Genomic DNA, 12,072 nt, shown 5'->3' on the forward strand with positions numbered 1-12,072 from the left:
ATCCTCACAAGTAGTTGCAGGGAGGAAAAAAAAGTGGCTATTTTAATAATTACAGATTAGACCCCACTCTCTCTTACGTGTCAAAATAGAGGAGGAACTTATTCATAACAATAAAAAGCTACATATGAAACTCATTTAAAAAGTAAAGACCAATAGAGAGGTAATTTTTATATTTCCCAAAGTAATTGGGCAGGGGATTGTTTCAAAATACAAGCTCCCCAAATACCCAGTGACTTACCACTACTCTCCTAGCTACCTGTCCAGTGGAAATTCTGCTCCTGAACTTGTAACAGTAGGCAGGAAAGGACAGTACTGATCTCTCTCTCTCAAACCAGAAACAGTTGCAAGAGTCAAGTCCCATGAAGGACAGAGAAAAAAAAATGGCAGGTATCAGACAGCCTCAGCCCTGCTGCCACTGTCAAGGTAGAGGTTAAAAAATGTCTTTCAGACAAGGGAAACCACTGTATTGTATCTCCAAACAATCCAACCAGATCCCAGTGAGGATCCTGCGCCAAGAGACTGCAGAGACATCATTCAGAAAGACCCTTGAATGCGTCACTCACCTCGGCAGTGGGAGGCCCCAGAATGGGAAAATCATTTTTCACTGGTCACGTGGGAACTTGTTTTGCCAATGGGTTTCAACCCCAGGCAAGTTCACTACAGATTCAGTGTGACCAAAGAAATGACAGTGCAAAGTTTTTGGGGTGAAAGGGTTTATCACCCAGCTTGTTCTCCTGGTGGTAGGTCAAACACTAGCATCCCTGCCTCCACCCAGAGCACTGGGCAGAGCTCTATATACAGCGCAATAATAACTTATTGCCTACGGGTGTGGAAGTAGAAGCCTAGCAACAGGCCAGTTACATCATCAGGTGGTTTTTATCCTGGCCATAGGAACCCCAACTGCTGCACAAAACTACATTTAATGCGCTATTTTAATTTGTTAGTCTTTTCCACAAAATCCAACCAATAAAAGATATTTTTACTACTGGAGCTTTGCTTGAGGAAAACTGAAGGTATTCATAACAGAACAAAATAAGAATTGAGAAGTCTTAATAGAAAACCTTGATTAAAATCAGGAACTTTTATCCATTCATTTACATAGCAAATATTTATTGAATACTTCCTAAGCATATAGCTACATAAAGACTCCTTTCTGCAAAAAAATTTTAATTCAAATAAGGATGTGGGGAAAGGGGAATGGAGCTAACGTTTATTGAGCAGATAAGGCATAAGTGCCAGAGAAGATACCTACATATGAAAATTTCAATAGCAGTATTCTGAAATGTCTCCTAACCTGAGACATTTACAATTAAACACAAAACACAGGGCACACAGATCAAGTGCTCTTGAAGTCCGGCTTGGGCACCATGCCAGCAGCATCACAAGGGACTTCGTCAGAAACACAAAGCCTCCAGCAACCCAGACCCCCCAGCACTTAGGGTTGGGCCCAGAAGTCTGATTTTTCACAAACAGTCTGGGTGACTGTGGTGCAAGCTCAAGTTTGAGAACCACTGATACAAAGAACAAGGACACTGAGCCTCCAGGAAGGTAAACCTCTGAGAGTGGAAGTGGTCAGAGAAGATGTCTCAGGATCTGAGTTATGCTTGGGAAATGGGGATGAGAGGTGGAGGGGAGGCAGCAAACCAGGGTGGGGAATGGACACTGCTGTCCCTGGGTCTTGAAGGCTTTGTTTTGATCATGCAGCAAATCTTTAACACTTTAAGCATGATTTTACCCACTGAATAACCCAGTCCAGTCCTGGACCCTGATACTAGATCCAATTAATCTCAGTTAAAAGCATTCAAGGATTCCTTAAAGGCTAACAAGATGACATTATAAATTCCTAACCCTACAGATGAAATTCTCATCCCAGCCAGCCTTCCAGGCTATTCCTACCTTGGTTATGTTGCAAACTCCTTTCAGTATCTCTTGCTCTCCTCAATCCAAGTGGAAGTGAGTTTTAAAAGGAAAATGTTCCAAAGTATAGAAAATAGCATGAATTTTAATCTACCATCCCCTAGAGAATTGCACATTTAAACGATTTTTTAAAACTTGGATGGGAGCTTGTTCCACAGTTGCAGCTGCAACTTAATAGCCAATCACAGTGCAGCACTACGTGGGAATTTCTAACAGTTTTGCAAATAGTTCTAAGGCTCATAAACCTGCTGCCCGAAAATGCCTCTCCACTCTCCCAGTAAAATTTGCATTCCATCTGCCAATGTCCTAGCCTCCTACACACCCATATTTCTTCTAGCACTCCTCAGGGTCCCAAGGATAGTGAGAAGTCACAGTTCAAATTGCATAGTTAAAACTACACACTACAAGAGAAACAAGTTTTCCATTCCAAGCCACCCAGTGAAATCTGATGAAGTACTCCCACTTTAAGAAGAGCCCACTATTCTCATTTATTCATTCAACACTTAAGAACACCTCCACCTCCTGTTGGGAGAGGCCACCCATCCTGGGTTATAAGCATCCTGTATGTTCTTCCTGACTGTACCAGACCACAGGGTTCTCCATGGCTTGATCCTGAGCATGATGAAGGTGTGGCCAAGTGTAACTACCTTACAATGGCTTGCTTGCTCCCCTTGGTGAGAAAGGAATTAGCTTGTTTCTCGCTGAAATATTTACTGCTTGCTCAAAAACGTGCTGGGCATTTGGCCCTGGGTTGCTCAGCTACAATGTCCATTGTGTGTAGCACCCATCAGACTCATCATACCCCATAAGAGACTCAGGGCTGGGGAACTGGTCCCACATTGCTAATGCTACAGCTGTTTGCTCTGCAATGATTTATAAACCATGTTGCACTGATCCCTTAAGTCTGGTTTGGTTTGGGCATCCAGATAGTGGCAGTAGTTTTGCTCCATGTAATCCTCTGTGAGATTGGGGTATGTCTTTGACACGCCTTTTATGCCAGGATCTGTGACAGGTGCTGCTACCCAGCACCCCAGCACAGAAGGACTATGGACCCCACCCTCCAGGAACCACAAGGCTCCACAAGGGATGCTTGGATGAGACTTGGACTGATAGGCAACCTCTTCCAAATAAATCTTCAAGGAAGGTCTTAAAAAGAAAAAGAGTGAGTAAATGCAATGGGGATCTTCCTTGTAGAGAAATTTTATATTTTCATTTATGTAAAATTATCAGCAATATCTTTACTGCTTCTGGGTTTTATGTCACAATTTTGGAAGTCTTTCTCACCAAGATGATTTTTTTAAATTCTTCCATAGTTTTTTTGAGTACTTTCATTTTTTTAATTGAGATCTAATTGTCATATATCATATTATTTACAGATATACAACATAATGATTTGATATTCATATATATCACAACATGATCACCACAGTCTTTAAACATCCATCACCATACATAGTCTCAGAATATTTTTCTTGTGATGAGAACTTTTAAAATTTACTCTCTTAGCAACTTTCAAATATGTAATATGCTGTGCATTTCATCCCCAGGACTAATTTATCTTATTACTGTAAGTTTGTATCTTTTGACCACCTTTACTCTCACCCTCCCCCTACCCAAGCCTCTTGAAACTATCAATCTGTTCTCTGTATCTATGAATTTGGTTTTTTTTCAAGTATTTTTATGATCTCATTGGTTAAATTTAAGTATTTGCCCACTGAGAATTTATTCTTGGTATAATGGTGTGTCCCAACACCACTTGTCCATCTTTACTCCACTGATTAGAAACACCCACCTTTTCATGTTATAAAAATGAATAATGTTTTATTAATTTTATAATTATTTTATAACTAAAACAGCTACATCCTCATGTGTTAAAATATTTCCTTATTAAATTTAAACATGTGAACTTACAAGTTTCAACACCACATCTTGGTGTCTCTTCACTTTTAAAGATGCCCTGGGAGCCTCACACAGGAACTGGCCACAGCTTCTTGCAGCTGCGGAGGGGCCCCTGAGAAATGTGACCAGCACCTCACAGCTCCACCTACACCAGGTCACCTACATTCCTCTCCTCCTTTTTCCATTCTCAGCTCAGAAATATGGAGAGAAAGTCCAGTTGTCATAGAGAAAAAAAGTCTTGGCACCAGAGACTTTTGAACGAAACCAAGGAATTCATGTCACAAAGGCAATGATTGTGGAAACCTCAGAGTCAATGATGGCAAGGGATGACATGTCAACGACTGGAGGAGAGCAATAAAGACCATCTACATTGCTTATGCTTCTGTCCACCACTAGGAAGCCCTCAGAAGTCAGAACAGCAGAATGGAGGGGAGAAGGTTCTGACAAGCACAGGATTCCTGATGTAGAAAGTGGTCAGCCCTCAGTGGGATGGCAGGAGATGAGGGAGCGACAGTGCTTCTGCTGGTTGGTTGTGGTTTGGGGCAGGTTTTTTGGTTTTGGGTTTGGGTTTTGCTGTTTCCTTGTTCCATGAAGGGGTCTACACCTGCATGTCTTTCTTATTATCCCGAGTTGTTTTGACTGGATCCCAAGATGCTTTCCCCAGGCGCTGCTTTGGGAAAGCGCTCAGAATAGTTCATTTGGATCTACTTTTCTTGATTATTAAGTGACAGAGATAGGATAATAAAAGTTTGCTTTTTATTTTTTGTTCTCTTGAATCTGAAACAAGTTTACTGCCAGAAGGAATGCAGATAAAAACATATTCAAGTGACTGGGACTTGGAATAGCCTGCATAAAAGATTCTATTTAATGTCAGAAAGCAAAACAAGAAGAATGTTGTTTTTTTTCATAATGAATGTTCAGCTGAATTATGTCCATTCCCCACGGGGGTGGCTGAATAAAGGAGGCAGGATAAACACTCCAGTACCTCCCGCTCCCAAGGAGGAGTTAACATTTAAGACACACTGGTGAATAAAAACAATGCCTTGACCTCTAGCTTACATTCCAGGGGATGTTAGGATATAAGAAATGGCTTTTATTTTTCATAACATAATAACTAGAAGAACATTAGAATACCCATCTGAACAGCCTTCTTTTAATAGATGAAGAAACAAAACCATCCCAAAATAGTTCATGAGCATGGTGAGACTCCACAGGGAGCCCTCTTATGGAGTACTCATTCACTCATCACCACAGCCACATGGAGTAGACCATGTCGTCAGGCCCACTTTCAGAAAGGTTCAGTCATTAGGTGGTCAATAAATAACTGATGAATGAATGAATGAATGAATGAATGAATGAATGAAGAACTCTAATGCATTTACTCTGTTGATGTATTATTGTTATGTTCTTTCTCCAGGAGCTCTGGATAAGTCATCATTCTCCCAAAAAGCCTCATCCTCTTCTGGGGCTCCCTGTCCCTGTGAATGGTCCACATGCATCGTTGGCAAAAGCCATAAACCAAGGAGTCCCCCTATTATCTCTTTCTCTGACATCTGCCTTCAGAATCCCTCACTATGTGCTGATGGCTTCACCTCCTAAAGTTCTCCTGACTCCGTCCACAGCTCTCTACCTCCACCACCTCCTCCTCATCCAAACTGCCGTCCATCACCTGAAGTCAACAGCCACCTCCTGACTGGGTCCCCACATGGATTCTGGGTCCCTTCAATCTGCCTTCCACATTGGAGCAAGACAACTCCAAAAGACAAATCCCTCCATTCTTTTCTTCTTCCTCTTCCTTTATCCTTTTCCTTTCCTTCCTGAACAGTTCAGGCCCAAAGCTACTAGGTGGAATGAAATAAGGCAGACATCTCAGATCCAAAAAGCCACTGAAAAGAGGATGCAACACTCACACAGATAGGTACAGAGGACCCAGACCATCTCTAGTCTTATTTCTAACCCAATAGGATTAAAAATCAAGGATTTCAACAGCAAAGGGACCTGCTGACAAGGCTCTTGGAGGAGAAAAGATGGCAGAACCCAGCAACAAAGCAAAAGCTCTACAGACATTGGTTTTTTTCCGCCTCTTGGTGCTGATGCCATCTATAGCATTCCCTCTCGTTTTTAATTTCTTGCCCTTCCTACCAAATGCTTTGCAGATGCCCTTGCCACCACCTTTACATTCAACCCAGAGGTGACAAAACTCACAGTAGGCAGCAACACCTGTCCTCCACCCAGCCCAAAGACAGACATTTGAAGATTAGTGAGTCAACCCTTACACCCCATAATTTGTATTTTCAAGGCCTTAGTCTTAGGTGAGGGCTAATGGATGAGGCAATACGTACTCTCACTTACATTTTCAAATACTAAAGAACTATTTGGAAGGATGCACAGGAGACTGATGGCAGTGGCTGCCTCTGGGAATGGAAAAGCTGGGCTGGGGCATAAGAATGTGTGGAAAACTCCATTGGCATTTTCATTGCAGCAATAAAAACAACTCTGACTGATATAAGCAGGAAAGGAGATTGTTGGAAGGATATTGGATGGCTTAGATGCTGCCGAACCAGGTTTGAGGGACTAAAGAGTCAGGGGCAATGCCCAAAATCAATTCTCCCTTCTGCAATGAAAAGCAGGCTTTGCCAGAAGGAAGGGAGACTCCTCCACAGCAGCATGGAAGCTCAGAACCTGAGTAGCCAAAAGGAATTGCAACCCAGTATTTACACTTGTAGGTATACATTCAAAATAATTGAAAAAAGAAACTCAACAGTTATTTGCACCAATGTTCATAGCAACATTATTCACAATAGCCAAAAGGTGAAAACAACCCAAATGTCCATTGATGGAAGAATGGATCAACAAAATGTGGCATATACATATTCAGCCTTTAAAAAAACGAAATTCTGACACATGCTATAACATGAATAAACCTTCAAGACGTATTAAATGCAATAAGCTAATGACAAAAGGACAAATACTATATGATTCATCTTTTATAAGCAAACTCCTAAACACAGAAAGTAGAATAGGGGTTACCAAGAGCTGGAAGGAGGAAAGAGAAATTATCTTTTAATGGGTTCAGAGATTTGTTGGAGATAGTGAAAAAGTTGTGGGTATAGATAGCGATGATGGTTACACAACCTTGTGAGTGTACTTAATGACATTGATTGTACATTTGTGAGTGGTTAAAATGATAACTATTATGTATTTTTTTTACCACAGTAATAAAAAAAGAATTGCAAACACCATGACACTCACTTTCCCTGTATACTTCTGGGCTGTATACATTTATATTCCTGGGCTTGTGTTAGCTATATAAGTCCTTTAAATCAAGGAATCAACTTTATACAGTCACAAGATGTGCTTTCAACTATATTAAAGTGGCTCTACTGTATTTTAGAAATGGCAAATTATTGAGAAAAAAACCCCACAAAAGCCAGAAACTGTATTTATGTGTAAATATATTCATCAATGTAAATAAATTCATCTATTGCTGTTGTTTCCCACAGAAGCAAAGTACAAACTCTCTCTTTTTCCCCTTTCCTCATAGCCCAATCCCTGCTCCTTGTCACACACACTGAGAATTTCATAATTCCAGCAATCTCTCATCCAAAAAAAGGTTCTTGGCACAAGATTTATCACTACCCCAAATCAAAATGAAAATTATATTTTTAATGCCTGGCATGTTAATTTGAGAATGTGAGTAATAATTACAGGACTGTCACAAAAGACTCTCGTTTTTTCCCTCAAAGTAGTGAACAATGGAGGCTGCCGAAGCTGTGACTGGCCTGAAGAGGGCAGACAGCCAAAATGGATTTCTAATAGTAGTAAGATGAGCCACAAAGGAATATGTTAGTCAGCTACTGTTTCTTGCCTACTACTCTGCCCCATGATGCCACAGTGTTCATCCAAGATATTATCAACAAAACTTCAGAAGCCTAGTATGCATTCAGCACTGTAAATTCGAGTATTTATTCTACTAAATCAATGACATCAAATGGAAAAGAGAAATTTTCCAGGTGGGCAATGTTCCATGTTGAACTCCTTGGGAATAGGAACTATGTGTTGTTCATTGTCCAATGACTAACAAACAGTAGGTGTTTAACTGATGTTTGAATTGATGAACGAATGAAGAAATGAAGTGCAGATCTGGAGCACATGTCTCTTAAGTTCATGGTAATAGATGATGATGGCATTGCCTTCAGTACTCAGACTGACAGCAAGCTGATCATCAGCCTAAGTCAAGCCGCGACTGTGCTGAGCACAGAAATTAGGGGTCTCCCTCATTCATAGGCCTCTGAATGGCTGCTTGGCTCCAGACATTGTACTGAACTCTGAGGGTGCAACAGCAAAGGGGATGCTGCCCCTGTGCTTCAGCTGCTTACAGTCCAGAGGGAGGCCATGCTGTCAGCCTGCAAATGCAGGGTGAGAAGTTCTATAAGGAGATGTGAGCCGAGGGCAGGGGGAGCAAGGGGAGCGCCGGATGTGGCACCACTGAAGATCCCGGTATTTGACACCCAGCCCGTGGGGGAGTTTGGAGTGGCAGGAGGAGACATGCTTGGAAAATGCCCACAGGCCCAGCCTGGTGGGGCTGAAACAGGAAAAGGCGCTGGGCAGGAAGGAGCTGGGAGGTGCCAGCAGAGGCGGAGAGCTAAGAAAATAAGGTGGGGGCGGGCAGCTCGAGGCAGTGTTGCTTCTTGCGTGCTTTCCCTGGGAGAGCTCTGAAGAGAAGTTGGTCTGGCTGGCCTGCTGTTCCGTGGGGGACGCCAGCAGCGCGAGAAGGTGAGGCGGAGAGGAGCATGCCCATGGGAGGTGGGAGGTGAGTGCCAATGCCCTCCTGCCTCTGGGCCACAGCAGAGGAGGTTTCTGAGTGACTGTCCTTGGTCTCCACAGAGGGCTTGTAACTTTAGCCTGAACTGCAGCCAAAACAGGTTGGGTTGTGGAGGAAGGAGGTTGTGATTTTTTTAATTCAGATTTTTCTAGCTCCCCTTCTTTAATTCAGGTTCCTCATCTGGAAAGTGAGCTGTAGGACAAAGTGTCTGAGGTCCATTCCAGTCCTAATAGTCTCTCACTCCTAGATTTAGGATCCATTCCAGGTACGGAGATGCACAGGGCTATGAGCTGAATTGGGTCCCTCTCACCCCCAAATTCATATGCTGAAGCCCTAACTCCCAGTACCCAAGAATGTGATTTATTTGGAGATGATGTCTTTAAGTTAACTAAGGTTGAATGAGACATACGGTGGGTCCTAATCCAGTCCAACTGGTGTCCTTATAGAAAGAGACTAGGACACAGAGACAGCAGGGGCACCCATGCACTAAGAAGAAGCCATGTGAGGCCACAGTGAGAAGGCAGCGATCCACAAGCCAAAGAGAGAGGCCTCAAGAGAAACCAGACTGACAATACCTTGATCTTGGACTTCCATCCTCTAGAACTGTGAGAAAATTAATTTCTGTTGTTTTACTCAGTTAGTGATATTTTGCCATGACCGCCCTAGCAAACCAATACATATGGTAATTCCAGGGGTAAAATCCCAGGGCAAGATACCTTTGAAACTGAAATCAGTCAAAGGGAGAAATAAAGTTTAAGAAACCCATTTATTGCCTACAAGCAGTCATCCTGCATCTCTTTCCACCCAGCTGCTGCAGCAGAGCAAAAAACTCCACCCAGCCTCTCCTGTCCCTCCCTGGCCCTTGTAATCACCTACTGATATGGAGATGGACTATTGCTCTCCACCCCTTGGGAACATCTATTGATATGGAGATGCAATAAAGCCAAGTGAATAATTCTGGAAATATTGCAATTTTACCCACATGGTGACAGATAAACTGTTAGAAGCTTAAATTGTCCAAGAAAAGGACTTCTCTACCAAAACAGCTTCTAATTCTTTTGACATTTGGCCAGTTCACCCGGGGCTCTGTGCCATGACTAGTAGTCGCAATTCAATGTGACAAACACTGATTGAATGACAGTCACAATAAAAGGCTTTGGCAGCACATGTCTAATTCTCCAAGGTCATGGGAATTGAGAGGAGAAGGAGAAAGGACAGGTCGATCAAAAACCTAACTCCAGCCAAAACCCCAAACCTCTCCTTGCCTCATATGTAACCTTAGTCTCAAACAACGATGGATTCTCCTCATTGGGGACTAGTGAGTCTCCCCTAAAGTGCTCATCAGCCACAGGGAAGCATGAGAAGGAAGAAAAGTATAGAAATCCACAAACTTGGATTAACCATCCCTAGACATGAGAAGCTGGGGCTGCTTCCTGTGACAGATTCGCCTTCTCAAAAGGAGAAGAAACTTAAGGGAGAAAATATTTGTGAAAACTTCCAGTGTTTACCATCAGAGCATCTCCCTGCATGAGGCCAGGAGTCTGCTGGTGATGTTGGGGTTCTTGTTCGAGGAGTTGAACAATGAACTTCATGAACTAGCAAGGTAGATTCACAGAGAAAGTTTTATTCAGGATAAGGAAAATTATGGAACTCCCCACAGGTGCAGGGAGGGTAAGGCTGCTGCTTGGGGACTCTGTGTCTAGGGTCTTAATGCAGTGAGAGCTGTTTGTTTTCTGTAGGTTCAGCTAGAATGCTAGTTATGCTTTAACCAGTCTCATTAAAGTTTACTCTGTTTTAAACTAATGTGCATACATGACTATGGTCAGCAAGCTGTTCCATAATAGTGCGTCAGGGGCTGTAGTCCTTTATACACTGTTACATTGTTTCAACCTCAAGCACCGTGTTTTTTTCTTTACATTCCTGAAGCCTTAGTAAAACTTTGTCCTTTTCCAGGGGCCACACTCTGCTCTAACTGGGCAGGGGTTACTTACTCCCTGCTGCCTCCCTATCTCACTGGTAGAAAAGGACAGGTTAGAAAGCCTTTAAATTGTCTTCCCCCAGATATACCCAGAAAAGTGTGAAGAAGAGATAAGGCTCACATCTGAACTATTTCTTTGGATAAAATATGTGATAAAATGGGACAGAGGGGACTAGAAGATGGCAAGAAGTAATGACAGACCTGGGCCTGTTTCACCTTTGTAACTAATGCCTGTCAGGGATGGACACCTTTAGAAGCCATTCTTTTATCACTAATATTCAAGCCACCAACAATATTAAAATAAAAACTCAGGGGCTAAATATTCTATCTCAATATCTTAAAAATCAAAGTCCCACAGAAAAAGGCTTGCAGTATCTCCCCTGAGAGCTTCAGCTCTACCAGGATCTCAGGAAGGTGACCTCTCATCAGAGCTCAGAGCTCTTGTTTTTCAAGTGACAAAGATCAGAGTTCAATTCTAGGAGCCTGGCGCTAGCAGGATTGTGTAGCATAAAGATATTTTTCTCAATGTTCCTTCTGAAATCCTCTCTCTCTATTTATATTGTTCCTCAGCAGAGACAGCCAGCTGCTCTCCTTCTGGGGTCCTCTCTCCTTTCTCAAGAAAAGGTAACAGCTGCTTCCAGGACCTGACTCTGCACTTCCCAGGCTCCATCCTTGGTCCACAACCCTGACTGGGGCCGTGGATCAAGACTTCACAGCACTCGGCAATCCCAGGCCAACCGTCACTGGTCTGCAGCCCGATGCAGGAAGGCTTCCCCTGTGGGAAACCAGGCAAGGCAGCAGCAAGTGGGATTTGGGATGTGCTGTGGACAGTCCTCTCACAGAATCGGAGACAGGGTCTAGGCCTTGTGCTGGTGTTTGGGCCTGAAAGAAACCCAATTGTTAAAGGAACATACAACAGAGACGGTGTTTTCCAGAGGGAAGAGACCTGTACTAGAAGTCTCTGGTGTCTCTAGGTCCATCTTTGCTGTGTGATCCTAGGCAAGTCACTTAGCTTGTCTGAACCTCTGTTTCTTTCACTGAAACACAGCAAGCTTCACATCATTTTCTAAGGTTCTTTCCAGCTCTAAAAGCACTATGACCTCAGTGTCTTCAATTCATTCTGGTTAATATTCATGGAAAGTAATCTTTAGCCCACTAAGATGGTGACTCTCATCAACAATAAGTTATTGAAGTGTCACAGATTGGAAATACCATTTTTCTGAATTTATTGTGAGTATTTATTACTCTTTTGGCTACCCTTCCTGCCCCGGAGGAGTGTTCCATCTTACAAGCTATGATGGGTTGAACTGTGTTTCCCCAAAATTTATACATTGAAGTCCTAACCCCTTCCTTGGAACATAACCTTATTTGGAAATAGGTTTGTTGCAGATGGAATTAGTTCAGATAAGGCTGTGCTGCGGTAGAGTAGACCCTGCTCCAATATGACTGGCGT

Source organism: Manis javanica, chromosome 9 (genome assembly GCF_040802235.1).
Source record: "Manis javanica isolate MJ-LG chromosome 9, MJ_LKY, whole genome shotgun sequence".
In the NCBI taxonomy this organism is placed as follows: Eukaryota; Metazoa; Chordata; class Mammalia; order Pholidota; family Manidae; genus Manis; species Manis javanica.